Source organism: Triturus cristatus, chromosome 12, assembly GCF_964204655.1.
Source record: "Triturus cristatus chromosome 12, aTriCri1.1, whole genome shotgun sequence".
In the NCBI taxonomy this organism is placed as follows: Eukaryota; Metazoa; Chordata; class Amphibia; order Caudata; family Salamandridae; genus Triturus; species Triturus cristatus.
Window position 1 is genome coordinate 697,615,972 of NC_140595.1, and position 15,564 is coordinate 697,631,535.

Consider the following 15,564-nt stretch of genomic DNA (forward strand, 5'->3'; position numbering starts at 1 on the left):
GTTAAAGTATACTGAATTATTAAACAGCTGCGGTTGGGCTCATATCTAAATTAGGCATACAGCGCCTCCATGTGGCAGACTGTCATAAGTCCTGGTGCTGACAATTAAGTGCTGGTGCCAAGCACTGGAAACCCCCAGCTGCATTTTAGTACTGGGTCCAGTAAAATGTATTACTAAGAATATACAGAGAGTGGGCTTTGAGTCACATCGTCACAGTTATTGGCCTATTTGGGTCAGCCTCGTTCAGCCATTGCTTATTAGTGCCCTTTACATTGTAGAACACCTTGTAATGCTTTGCAGATTTTTAGATCATCGCCCATTGGCCTGTTGCTGTGTCATTAAAATGTTGGTACTATCCACTATAGCATACAGCATAGTGCAATGGGTCAGCCTTCTTTGAGTACTTGCATTTTGCTCTTTCACAAGGAGCACATGCAGTGCTTAATTTGTAAAATAAGAAGCCCAGGTGCACAAATGTTTGTCGGAGGCCACGCCCACTACCCCTGGCTCCACCCACTTCCTCCACGAGCTACACCCACGTACCCTATTGGCTCTGCCCACATCCTCAACTGGCACTGTTGAAAGTCAGATGTAATACCAGATCTGAATTTCAGAAAGGCAGCCTTCCTCCAAGTAATGTTTTGATAGGAGGTTACCCTGTCCTGTGAAAATTTGGAAAAGATTAAATCAAAAGTGCATTTAAAGCACAATTTTGAAATAAATTAGTTAAAATAACTAATGCATTGAAAAGGGACAAGTGAAACATTCCAGTGCTCTTTGTGCCGATTGGGGTAAAGGACAGTATTGGGGTATGCCATTTTTAACAGCGTCTAATTGTGTGTCATGAGTTCAAAGATACAACTTTTACAGATCTTATATGACAAAATAAACCAAAACGTTCTGAAAACATCCTAAACTGAAAACATGAATACAGTCATGCAATAAAGGGCCAGACTGAGAACGCAAAGCAGCCCTGGCAAGTTTTGTCAGACCAGCCCCCATACGATGCAGAGCGAGCGCAGCGAGCCTAACGACTGCTAGAGGGATTTTTGGGGGGATTTTCCCTCAGTAAAAATGGGTAAAAAGACATACCAAAAATGGTGCACAAAACATTTTTCATTACATATTTAACTGTATTACCTTTCAGAGCATAGTAAATTGTAAATGATGACCTGACATAAGCACCCAGGCCAGAAAGCATGGAAATATCACACATAAGCACCCATGCTATAAACCGTGGAAATGTCACTCATAAGCACCGAGGCCATAAACCATGGAAATGTCACACATAAGCACCCAGGCCATCAACCGTGGAAATGTCACACATAAGCACCCATGCCTTAATGCATGGAATGTCACACATAAGCATCAGGGCCAGGCCATAAACCGTGGAAATGTCACATATAGGCATCCAGGCCATAAACCGTGGAAATGTCGCATATAGGCACCCAGGCCATAAACAGTAAAAATGTCATACATAAGGCCTCAGGCCAAAAAGCATGGAAATGTCACACATAAGCACCCATGCCATAAACAGTGGAAATGTCACACAAAAGCAGCTAGGCCAGAAAGCATGGAAATGTCACACATAAGCCCCCATGCCATAATGCGTGGAAATTTCACACATAAGCATCAGGGCCGGGCCATAAACCCTGGAAATGTCACACATAGGCATCCAGGCCATAAACCGTGGAAATGTCACACATAGGCATCCAGGCCAAAAACCATGGAAATGTCACACATAGGCACCTATGCCTTAATCGATGGAAATGTCGCACATAAGCATCCAGGGCCAGGCCATAAACCATAAAAATGTTACACATAAACATGCAGGCCATAAACTATGGAAATGTCACATATAGCTTTTGCTGAGATGAATCGTGACAAAATGAGAGTAGAAGGACAGAGATTTACAGGATTTGATTAAGTCTTTGACAGCTCTCGTTATTGGTGTATGGAGGTGTGGTTTTATTTTTGTCAAGTATAAAATGAGTTCACGCCTGTCCGAGGGACGCACATGCAAAGATAATTACTAAAGGAAGCGTACAAAAACTGCTTAAAAAAGTAAGATGTGAGGGTGATAGGCTAAGAGGGCATGTTTCAAAATCCAGAAGTATTTATTCAAAATTTTAGGCTGGGGTTCACAGAGAAAATAAACAGCAATTACACAAGAGGGCCACCAAAAACCAGAGTGACGCTGCCTAGCCTAGAATGAGAGCTGTTTCCCATGGCAACAGCAAAGAAATGGAACATTTTTTATTAGGACCAGAGAGAAGAACATAATAGGAAGGATCAAACATAAAATCTCGAAAGTTTCCTCGACTGAGGATGAGAATTGCGAATAGGATACGTTACATCACAACATTTTATAACAAATGCCTTTACAACGCGTTTTTTTACATCGCAACATGCATTGCAACGCATGATTTTACAATGCATGAAACCACAACGCATTTTTAGAAACTACACTTACAACGCATGAAATCACAACGCATACCATTACAACGCATACTATTACAACGCATAATACTTTTGGGGCAACAGTAGTGTAAGTGTTGGATAGTGTAGGGGTAAAAATTACTATTCCCACTCCAGTGAGTGCAACAGTAGGGTAAGTGCTGGATGGTGTAGAGGTAAAAATGACTATTCCCACTCCTGTGAGTGCAACAGTAGGGTAAGTGTTGGATAGTGTAGGGATAAATATTACTATTTCCTTTTACTTATCTTATAATGCGTCGTAATGGCATGCGTTGTAGCGGCATGCGTTGAATTGGCATGCGTTGTAGTGAAATGCGTTGTAATGGCTGTGTTGTAATGGCATGCCTTGTAAAGGATGTTGTGTTGTAATGACTGCGTTGTAAAGGTAGTGTGATGTAATGACTGCGTTGTAATGGTTGTTTCCCGAGAATTGCAGGTGCTGCAGGCGAGGGATTTTTTTAACTCTTATGAACTGGAGAATTATTTCACATGCACTGCCTGTAGATGAGAAAGGGTTGTGAATGAGAGATCTCTGTTCCTTACAAACTTTTTGTGACCCAATAAAGTAAAGTTGAGCTGGGGAGTCACAGAAGATAGATAGAAACTCAGTGAAAGGTTCACGGCCTTGCCTTAGCACTAGTTCTATGGCCTCAAAGCAGTACCCATGCTACAGTGTGCAACAGCCATCATAAACTATTTATTTATACAAGTGTACAAGGTGTTCCCAGCTCCCATAATGAGGACTGTGAAGCAATGCTACGGTGTTCTGAAAATAGAGCCCAAGGGGTGTTTATCTCGGTTAATAAGCCATCTGAGGTGAATGCCTGCAGGAGGGTGAATGAAAGCAAACACGCTCATAAACGAAGCCACAACTCATCGTCTGGCGGAAAACCGAGTTTCTGTCTATTGAGTGATTCCCTCTTCATCATTTCCAAGTATAATACTCTATTATCTCTCATGAAGGCTTCTTGCAAGATGGAACGTACTCTTTGTATTGAAATTCGTTTTATTATTTTTTTTCGTAACTTAACTGAACTCGGCGTATGCCGCATTTTGCAACCCCCCCCTGCCCCTCCTCTGCGCCACGTCACCGCCCGGTAAAACACCCTACACGGGCCGTCACTGCATGAACGTCACCACGCGCAAGTAAAAGCAGCGTTGGTTTATTTTATTACTGGTTACTGCTGGTGGCACTGCCTTTATAAAGAGGCCGTCTGCTTCTTCTAAGTGCCCGCCTCAATGTTGTGCTAACTGGTGGTGACTCGTGCGATGCGTGTGTGCCTGGGAGTGGTGCCTGGAATGAAAAAAGGTTACACACACTGCTGCAGCCCCCTACCCCCATAGAACCAAATAGAGCCAAATCAGCGGCCCGCCCTCTGGCAACACTGAACTGAACGCAAATTGATTTACATGCATGGACAATGGATTTATTATCGGGCTCGCTCTCTCAGCAGCACAGCAACACTCTCCTTCACCGAGGGACTCTGGTAACTGCAACAGAGTCTGAACAACACTGCAGTAAATCAGTCTCGATTATATTTGACACATGACATACAGACTGCAGTGTAGTCACATAGTTGATGTGAGTTTGCAGTGGCAGTGTAGACCCGACCCTGATAAATAAGTGCCGGTGCTAAGCACCGAAAAGTACTGGCACAAATTAAGCACTGAGCACATGTGCACACAGGTAGTTCGTTTTAAGTGCCAGTGCTTCTGTTTAGGTCAAGCCTAGCGTTGCAGCACATGCGCTGCTTGCTCTGCAAGGCATATTGTAGTAGGGACAGATGTGGAAGTGCCGTGGAAGCTCCACCCATATTGTTCATTTGCTGGCCTTATCGTTCTTGGTAAACGCTGGCTTCTGATTGATAATGAGGCTTCTTAGTCCCTCCTTGTTACCGCCCTGTCTCCTTTTGTGACTGCCCATCGGACCTGAATCTTTTACTTGCGGCGTTACACGGGCTCCTTCATAAATCGGTGGGCACTATATTTTTCTCATTTAGCTAAACAAGCGTCTGTCTTTGCGCAATGGCAACAGCTTGTTTTTTAAAGTGATCCTTTTGTGTTTAAACAAGGTCTTCAGGTTACCGTAATACAAAGGCAAACGTACTTTTTCTGTGAATGATTAATGGCACGCTTATAGCAGTAATGTTGGGATGGCAACAAGCTTCTCTTTTTATCTGTGTATTCTATGCTTTTAGTATGCTTTTTTTTAATTAATGTTTTTTAAATATGACTATGTCATCAGCCTACCAAGTCCAGATGGCTTGTTGTTGTGGCAGTCTGTCACTTACAGTATGCCTTTCCCATGATTAATCCGGGACTTTGAGCACCAGAATGCGGATACATAAACACAACAGGCAGGATGAGCTATAAATAGGCATCACCCCCATTGCCTCTGATGAGGCCGGTTAATCGCACTTCATTTGCCAGGCCAATAAATGTTAACTGCCACGGTGCTGGCTGAGACTTAAGAAAGTTGGCATATTGGTTTTCAAACCGCAGCAGCAGCTTGCCCCCTGCCACCAGCTCTGTGTGTGACGTCACTACCAAGCTACAGTTTCACCCCTGATACATTTGTGTTGATTAACCCCCACAAGCCCCTATGTACAGCAGCTTTTGGGGTGCAGTCTCTGGGGGCACACGTGAAATGAACTGTTGGCACTGCATGGTTTAAGATGGTCATGAGTAGAGCACACGTCTGGAGGGGTGGAGACCAGTGCGCTCAACCCCCCTGCAGCCTGTGGCCGAGAGAGGAGGGGGCAGTGCCTTCACCTTGTGACCCCCACACCAAGCCCATTCACATGGGCAATTACTGCCTGCTGGGGCATACACTTGCAGTGCAGTCTCAGTTTGAATTCCAACCCAGCCCCCTGCCCAGGGCAAAGGTCTCTTTGTCTCTGAAAGGGCCCTTTGTCTTTAGAACCCCAGCGTAGGGGTAACTACCCCCAATTTACACTTTCATTGCTTATCGAGGTGTAAGCGTTTCCAGAAGGACGGTGGAAGCATGTGTGTGCCACGACTCTAGCTATAAAACACATGCTCAAAACATTAAAGCAAACACGGTTATCCTTTTAAAAATGCGCCCAGCAATTTTTCTTTCCTCGGTGAAAAAAAATGGCAGTTTCTAAACATAGCTATCAGAGGCCTCCGTTTGTTTCACAAAATGATCTCACAGTGAGCCATGTTAATTTCGGTTAGCCAATAACTCGTGGAAAACTTGGAAGCGATATACAAAAAAGTAAAATGTAACAAAGTGGCACACTCATATAAGTGTTCAAGTTAAGTTTATTCCTGATAAGGATCCCATCCACAACAGCACTGCAACCAGGGAGCAGGCTCAGCTTCAACTGCCCCAAGAGCTCTTTACATCACTGCATTCTGAAGCTCTTGGCAACAGGAGCTGAAGCCTAAAATGCCACACATCTCCCTTCCTTACAAACAAAAATGAATTATAAACAACAGTAAGACAAAATATAATAAGAAAGAGTAAAAGTAACAAAAGCAAAATATCAGCATGACATTCACTTGACATAATCACTTAAATACCCTGGAGGAGAGGACACTCTCGCAGACTTCCGAATAGCTTCGGAACTTCCAGGAGAATCATTTGAAGAGTAGTTAGCTGAATCAGATGGATGAATCGGAACCAAATCACCTCTAACCACAACTACTCTGTTTAAGTTCCAAATGCGATGATCTGAAGTTTTGACAGCATTATTAAATATCTTAATAACCTGTATGGGTTTTAAAAATGCTGTGGAAGAAAAACCTCTCTTGCACGGATTTTTAATTAACACCCAATTACCCACTTTCGCAACAGTCTTCTGTACACTCTTTCTCTGATCATAAAGCTCTTTACAAGCTTCAATCCTTCTTGACTCCACCAACCTCGAGTCATTCTTCTCATTGTACCCATCACGACTAGTTTGCATGTCATTGACCCAAGTAGGGGCCACCAATGTGTTGGCACGCCTACCCCTGAATAAATCAAAGGGAGTCTTTTTAGTTATGGCATGGGGAGACAATTTGTAAATTTCAACTTTCTTGCAGATTTTTTCACGTCAATTCAACCCTGCAGATTTTGCCATTTCAATGGTCTGTTTTAGGACACAGTTAAAACGCTCCACCATTTCATTAGGTTCTGGATGATATAATGAACACTTCTTATGCTTAATGCCATGTCTAAACAGAAACTGTTCCATTTCTCTAGAAACTAATTGTACTCCATTGTCGGTCAAGATTGTATTAGATATCCCTTCTCTGGCTATGAGTTTTTCCAAAAACGCTTACACATGCTTGGTTTGTATGCCTCGTGTAATAGTGATCTCTGGCCATCTGGAAAACAAATCAACCAAAACCAGAACATACCAGTGAGCACCAGAGGACCGAATGGGGCCAACAATATAAAGACCAACTTCCTTCCTAGCACCATCAGGGCGTTCTCTTATAACCATGGGTTGAACCCTAGGTTTGGCCACTCTTTCCCTTAATGCACACTGTACGCAATCTCTGATACTACGTTCTACCTATAAGTCCATACCAGGCCACCAGTAAAATAATCTAAGCTTCTCCTTAGTCTTTTACGTACTCTGATGTCCTGCATAAGCCAACAAAACAAGTTCCCCTCTAAGGGAAGCCGGTGGAATTAACCTCAAACCCCTGAGAAGTAAATCTCCTTGCTCAGAAAGTTGGTCCTTAACATGCCAACATTTTTCCAATTCATCCTCGCCTTTAGGTTTGGTTTTCCACCCTATCCTTACACATTCCAAATCTTTAAGCAATGCATCATCCTTACTCAGAGCATCAAGCCATCTTTCTTTGGCAATGTTACCTGCTTCAGTAAAACATACCATGTCCTCATCTTGCTCATAATCATCAGAAGAGCATTTCCCATCATCATCTACCAAGCAAGATAAAGCATCAGCAACCTTGTTTATTCCAGCTAAATATTTAATGTCAAAATCTTGCAATGATACAGCCACCTGGTAATTCTACTTGACACAGCATCAATACCCTTTTTACTAAAGATTTCACACAACGATTTGTGATCAGTCCTGACTTCGAATACACTACCCCACAATAGATTCTTAAGTTTCTGTATGGACCAAGTTAGTGCCTCTCTTTCAACAACAAAGTATCGCATTTCTGCCCCCTGCAAACTCCTTGAATGAAACAAAATGATGTCATCTTGTCCTTGGTTCTTTTGCAGTAACACAGCGCCCAGACCTTTCATACTGGCATCCATTATCAGGAAGGACTTCTTTTTGGGGTTAAAACTGCTCAATTTGGGTGCAGCATTCAATCACTCCTTTAGGGGGCAAAACTCATCCTCACAAACCTGGTCCCATGCAAACTCACACCCTTTACGCAACAATGAACTCATGTTTACACACAGAGAAGCAAAACCTTGGATACATTTGCTGAAAAACATACGGAAGTTATCATTAATAAGGCTGATAAAGGCGGGAACATTGTGCTGTGGCCGAGAACATTATATATGGAAGAAGCCTGGCATCATCTCAATGATATCAGTTGCTACAGAAAAGCTAGCTTCCAAGAACTAAGACAGAACAAAGAAAATGTATTCGTTGAACTGGCACAATGGAAAAGTGTGGGTCTATTAACTAAAAATGAATACAGCTTTTTTAAAAATGACCATCCTATGACTCCCATTTTATATTTTATTCCTAAAGTGCACAAAAATGTAGTACCGGTCCCAGGCAGATCAATTATTTCGGCACAAAAAAGCCTGTTGGAAGCTATATCAAAATATGTTGACCACTTTCTACATGAATTTGTGGAAAGTCTGCCATCCTTCATCAGGGATACCGGACACTTTTTGAGCAAATTGAAGACAGTTAAATGGGAGGGTGATTGCTATTTAATAGTGATGGACATCAGTTCATTGTATACCAGTATTAATCACAGCGATGGTACAAATGCAGTTCGCTATTATTTGGATAAAAGGAGTATACACATGTATGAACACAACAAAATGCTTGTAAAAATGATAAATATTTGTCTGACCCACAATTACTTCCTGTTTATCAAGGAAGTTTTCCAACAGCTGCGCGGAGTGGCGATGGGGGCATGCTTCTCCCCTAGCTACGCGTGTTTACACATGGGCTTGTGGGAGGAGCATGTCCTGAAAATCACTCACAAAGTTATTTTTGATCAGCATGTTCTCCTTTGGTAGAGATTTATTGATGGCGTTTGTCTGATTTGGAAGGGCTCTATTGAGTCAGCAAATAACTTTGTAGATGCAATTAATGACAATACATTGAATCTTGTGGCGCGGCATCTAAAATTAGTACACAACAATAATCTTAATGACCTCAGCTATTATGTTATCAGCTCATTACCCAAAAATATCAGAGGGGGTAATAGAGAAAAGATTGAGACAAGTGGAATCAGAATTTATCATGTTACTCAATACCAAAATGCCGAATGGCCTCAACAACAGTGATGATTTGCACAACTTTCTATGAATGTTGGTGGGAATGGTAATAATGATGAATCTCAGGTTTGCTTTTTAATTGGTTTTTATTCCTGCTTCAGCTAGGTTTTAGTCTGGGTTTTCATAGGTTTTATCTGGTTTTAGGGGAGGATATTACCGGTTCTTGAGCTCTGGGATTTTATCTATTTTATCATCATTAATTTATGAAACTGTATGCACTTTAGTCTAATGGCTGCTAAATGTATGGTTTTTATTGTGGTTTAACAATATATATGAACTGGTGTGGTGATGTTTTTTTCTGGTGAGGTTTTGGTTTTACTTAGTGTTATTTGGGGTTTTCCTTGTTTTTACTGGGTATTACGGGGCTCTTACCAGTTTTTAAGCATTATAGCACCAGTTCTTCATAAAAAAACTTTTGGACATTGGTCCACAATTCTTTCTATATCATGAAGACATGATATCCTAAAAAACGTTTTGCTGCTAAGTGTAAAATCAATGGTTTGCCAATATAAAAAAACACGTATATTTTTTGTCTCAGTAGATGCTACAAATAGAGTAATCTGGAGATTGGGACATGTGTATATACAACTATTAAGCATGTCAAGAGATTGGAATATGAGATAATACAAGAGACATCTACTAGAAGCTGCTATGAATTCAACTGCATATATTTTTTTATGTAACTAAGCACTTTAACGCTAGCACTTTTTTCCACAATTTGCACATTTTTAAAATACCATTTGGTGATGTCAACAGATACAATTTAGGAGTGCTAAGATGTTGATGTTAATAGGCCTGTATTCAGTGCATATTTTAGTTAGTTTAACTCGAAAATTAGCACTATGCTAGAAGTTGTATTTTCAAGATATCCTAAATCTGATTATGCGTATTTGGATAATTTCTGTTTGTGAGTCATGAACTTAGGAGCACTAAGCTCTCATTGTTGCATTTGGTTGCACAAACAAAAAACGTGATTAGTAATATGCAGGATCTATTATGATAGGTTTGTTTTAGGTTTGTTTTGAAACTCCGTTTTGAGTTAATTTAAATATGTGTATCATGTGCCTTTTTGTTTGACACTATATATATGCACTGATTGGTCCAGCGCGTCATGAGATCAAGGCTGGGCACTTGCTTGTAACGGAATATGCACTTGCACATTTAAATCTGCAATAATAAAAAAGAAATTTTCTCCACATTGTGGTCCGTACCTGCTTTGAATCAAGATAAGGATCGTTTCAGGAATGTGGCTACAATATATATACATATATACATGTATGTATGTATGTATATATTACCTACTGGTGGTTGCCAGTAGGTAGTTATAGTTAGGCCCAAGTTTCCATAGGAAGAGTATTTTTTGTTTTGCTTATAACTTAGGCGTTGTTTGATGAATCTTCATGAAATTTTCCAAACTAATTCTTTGTTCATATCAGCTCCTATGTGGGAAGTTTGGGGGTTATTCGTCAAGGGGGGGCCGAGAAAAAAGGGGGGTCCCAAAACATGTTTTCTTCATGTTAATTTCCATAGGAAACTTTAGACAAGGCTACAGGTCGAACGGGTGAACGGAATTACCCCAAATTTGGCAGCGAGAAGGGTCTTGGTCAAGACAGCACGCTTTTGTTTATTTGGTGTAAATCCGTTCAGTAGTTTTTGAGAAATATCGAAATTTACAGATATCAATATTTGAGAATTCTGCCATCTGATTGGCTGAGGCGTTACGAGCGCGAGCTTGCTGCTTATTGGTTGTGAGCGCTGCGAGCAGTTGCAACTAGTAAGTGTTGGCCACCATTTTGTGATTCCGTCAAAGCGAGTAAGGGGAAAAAAAGGCAAAAAAAGTGGGAAAGAGGAGGGTAGGAGCACTGTAACTTCTGTGTGGTGTTTAGGGTGTGCTATAGACGGGATGTGAAGTGAAGTATTCACCCCTAGCGGTGTGAAAGCGCTAGGCTACGGAAATTAAGTGAGGTATTGCCTAGAGTCTGATGCTGCTAAGGTGAGCTGGTGCGGGAGTCGGGGATTAAATTGTGTGCCCAAATTGTGTGTCTTGTGCTGTGAAGTCATGTGCCGTGGCCGCTGCACTACACCTGTGGAAGTAGTGTCAGCATGTGTTTATACCTATTAGGACAAACTAATGACCCGTACTGGTCTGAAAGTGCTGGGGTACGGAAAATATGTGAGGTATTGTGTACAGTCTCATGGTGCTAGGCTGAGCTGCTGCCGGACTCGGGGATGAAAGCGTGAGTCCAAACAGTGTGTCATTTGCTGTGAAGTCATGTGCTCTGGCCGCTGTGCCACATCTGTCCAAGTAGTGTCAGTACGTAGTTATACCTACTCGGAGGAACTTTTATTTCGAACATTGTAACTTGAGTATGGTGCTTAGGGGGTGTTATACAGGGAGTGCGAAGGTAAATTTGTGCGTATCAAATCAATTTGGCATTTGTAAAGTGCAAACTGCTCACTCCTACGGGTCTGATGGCGCTGGGGGCCTAAGCTGAGCTGCTGACGGACTCGAGGTAAAGCCGGTGAACTACTGACCCCTACTGGTCTGAAAGTGCTGGGTATGGAATTTAAGTGAGGTATTGCCTAGAGTGTCATGCTGCTAAATTGAGCTGCTGCTGGACTTGGATATGAAATCGTGAGCCTGTGTTTGCTATGCTGTGAAGTGATGTGCTTTGGGCGCTGTGCCACACTTGTCCAACTTGTATATGGTGCTTAGGTGGTGTTGTACAGGGAGTGCGAAGGTAAATCAATATGGTATTTGTAAAGCGCAAACTACACACCCCTATGGGGAAGTCGAGGTGGTGATCAAAGCGAGAGCTCTGTGCTTCAAAGTCAGATGGTCTGGCTGCTGCGTCACAGCTGTGTGGAGAATACATTTTGGCGAGGGTCCGGGAGTTGCCGTTACCGGGCCCTAAAATAGCGGGCCTAAGTTGTCAGTTATAGGGTGGCTCTAAAAAGAGCCATGGTGTTGATTAGTTGGAGCTACATATAAGTGCGGATGCACAGCTTCAAGTTATTCAGGAAAACTCGATTTCCGTGATCTGTGAAGTATACTCCATCACTTCTGTAGATATCAGCCATATCAAAACATATGTTGTTGTTGTAGATGGACCCCATTTTGTGGTCTCTGAGGTATGCAGAAACAGCTTTGTTGAGTTTCTTCCTAGATTTTTCAATCTGAGGACAAAATTGTTTTGACCATTTCCACTTCTGTCTTTGACATATATTGGAATAGACAAAGACAGTTTAAGGGAAAAGTAACATAAGTTGTTCAAAGGTGTCCTTCATAAGCATTTCCAAATGTACCCCAGTCAATGTGCCTAGGTCGTTTCCACCACAGTGCACAATCATGAGGTCAGGGTGTTGTAGAGGCAAACAGGTGTTAACCAAAGGCAACAGTTGGTGTCACTTCAATCCTCTCTGTGCAAACCATTTAATGTCCACATTTTTTAAACCTAGGTCTAAGTCAATACGTCTCTGTTCTGCATACCTCTTGCACCAGAAAATATAGCTATGTCCTACGATCCACACTAGCATTTTGAAGGTATGGCTGGAAGGTATGGAAAGATGTCTGTAGCTCATGCAGTTCCTTGGTAGAATAAGAGATATGTTTAAAGATGGAGAACTGCTTTTTATTGCCATACAAAACGATACGTGATTGGGAGATGAAAAGCATTCTTTTTTAAAAGTAGGGTGCGCATTCGTATTGTGGAAAAGCATCTTTGTGATTGGTTAAGAAAAAGCAGTTTCAACGTGGAGTACATATCATGGGATAAAAGTTGTCAACTCAACCACACCTGCTACTTGCATTTGGAAGGCACTGTTCGAACTTAAAACAATTGTGAACTTTTAACCTGCATGTGCCGTTAAATGTTCGTGAAAATGTTGCAAAAATATATGGTTAAGTTTAAAAATATTGATAAACTTTTAACCTGCACGTGTTGTAGAATGTTCTAGAAAGTGTGTTGATAGAATACGTTGCACTTCTGACTTCTATGTGTTGTGGAATATTTAAAAAACCTGTTTATATGGAAAATTAAAAAGAAACCAAGAGAGAAGTTTTGAAACCTAAAAGAATCAACAAACTATTCTAATTTGTTCTTTATATGTATTTATGTGTGGAGCAACAAAATTATAGACAGAACAGCACCAGGAAGAGGAAGAAGCAGGGAGTGGGGGGACGGGGGGAGATGGGCAGAATGGCAGACATGCACATATTAGTATAGCACAAGTATAGACAAACAATGGCCAAAATGAAACACACCAACAAGGAGCACAAGTCACACAACTCGCCAACATCACACCAGTGAACGAGCATAGAAGTGAAAACCACGCCGCATTCATAGAGGATTTGTACAAAGGCGGGTCGTTGGTGTTGTGGGATGTCTATGACTGTGGTCATCATGGATGAGATGCCCAGCACGTGACACATGGGCTAGTTCACTGTCTGTTACGTTGCAAACAGCTGCTCCTCCCTCCCACGAGCTCCCACACTTTTGTACGGTGCGCTGTTGTATCTCGTGCACTTGTACGGCACACCATTGTAATGCCTATTCGCGCATGTGCTGCTGCATTCCAACTACACCATCACAGTTGCATTTGGAGGTGGTGCATGCCACTTTACAACATCGACTCTGCGGCCCTTGTGGCAGGCCACACCAAAACACAGAGACACACTTACCGCACTTTCTGTACACGGAGAAGTCCGAGACACCCCGTTCCTGTTGTCGGATAGGCACACCCCTGCGCTGACCTGTGTACTCCGGACCAGCACACGCCGGTTGTGCATGCAGGAGGATGCATGCGTAGCTACATGTCCAGGCTCACTGCTAACGCTGAGGTGATAGCACACTGCGATGTTGCAGGGCTGGTGCCTATCATGCTAACACAATGACCAGAGTGACACACTTTCTCAGATGCAGGTTTGGGGGGCGTTGGCGATCCCGGAGTTGTTCCGAAGAGTCTTGTGGCCCTCATGGGTATCCCTGTATCATGCTCATTTATTCTATGGCACCTGTAGGTGTTCTGGTGTGGCTCTTGGCTATGTTCTCTTTCATGGTGCAGGTAGTCGTCCTGCTTAACACCATTAGAAAGCAGGTGTAAAATCCCTGGTGCTAACGTGGCTTATCGCTGGAATTTGTTTTGCATTGCAGTTGGTGTGAAAGTTGTGATGTGATTTTTATACAAACTGGTCAGTGTATCTTGCCAAGATACAGCACCTGATGCCCTATTCCCATTCAATATAAATACAATGAGGTTTTGTAAATGATTTTTTGTGTACATTGTGAGTGCAGCCACTACGTCACTGCAATTCAATACAGGATTTTAGTATTCAGAATAAATCGCAAAGGTGCACCTCGTGTCTTTTTGCACGGGAACGGCTAGTCTGCATTTCATTATCAGCACTTTAATGGCAGTAAAGTTGAGATAAATCTAACACACTGTTAAGAAGTTGGTGGAAACTGCAGACATCACCAGCATTCCTCTAAGATTTAAGACCATGGTGGACTTCATCAAATAACAGTAATAAGAACAAGAAAGAGTTACACAGCAGTTAAGAAAACAACCGGAAACGTTATTATTTTTGTTTCAAACTTTATTTTTTTATTAACCTATATCAACGATAAAGTAATAAACAAAATGTATCAAAAAAATACAAAATAACAAGGTGGAACACTGCTGTGGGGACCATGGATGTGGACGACAGAGCCTGGAAAATAAAGCACAAAATAAGGACGTGTGTAATGCGCATATCAAAGGAGAGAGACATAGAGAGGGAAGGAAAGAAAGGGAGTGAGAAAGGGAGAAGGAAGAGAGAGAGTTAGAGAGATAGAAGGAAAAGAAGGAAGAGAGAGAGAAAGAGAGAGAGAGAGAGAGAGAGAGAGGGGGAGGTGAGAGAGAGAGAGAGAGAGAGAGAGAGAGAGAGAGACACTGCCGCCCCTGCGCATCCATGAGCAAATAATTACCTGGTGCCACTGGAGTGTGCAGCAGTGGGCACTCCACGGGCCCGTCCAAACTCATCCCAGATATGTCTCTGAGTCCTGAGTAATTAATGGCGGAGACCACATCAGGTGCTTGGCGGATTGCACAGATGTCGCTGAGTCATGAATGGTGGAGACCACATCATCTACTCCATGGCCAGGCAGATCTCACACATGTTGCTGAGTCCTGAGTCATCAATGGCGGAGACCACATCAGTTTTTGGGGCTGCTAAGCCTGTGGAAGTTAAGTTTGCGCCACGTGGTGGTAGGACCCTGATGGCCGTATGAGCTTCGGGTGGCACTAACCCTGTGCATCTGAAGTTCGCGACAAGTGGGGTGGTAGGCCCCTGAGGACTATACAGATTAGGGTGCGAGTAACCTTCTGCGCAAGTTTTGAAAGACTCTTTATGGTTGAGACACATGGAGCGTCCGGCATCTAGTCAGCACCGGCAATAAAGGATGTGACGTTGTCGATCTATTATATTTGCGTGGTCACATGGCCTGTGACGCATGTGCCGGACGGGTGCGGTGTGTGGGTAAAGCTGCCCTCAGGGAGTGGGCGGGAGATGTGGAGAACTAAACCACTGACCTGCACAGGAACAGCGAGTACACCTGCGAGGGCCATCGTCGGAACGTAATCTGAATGGC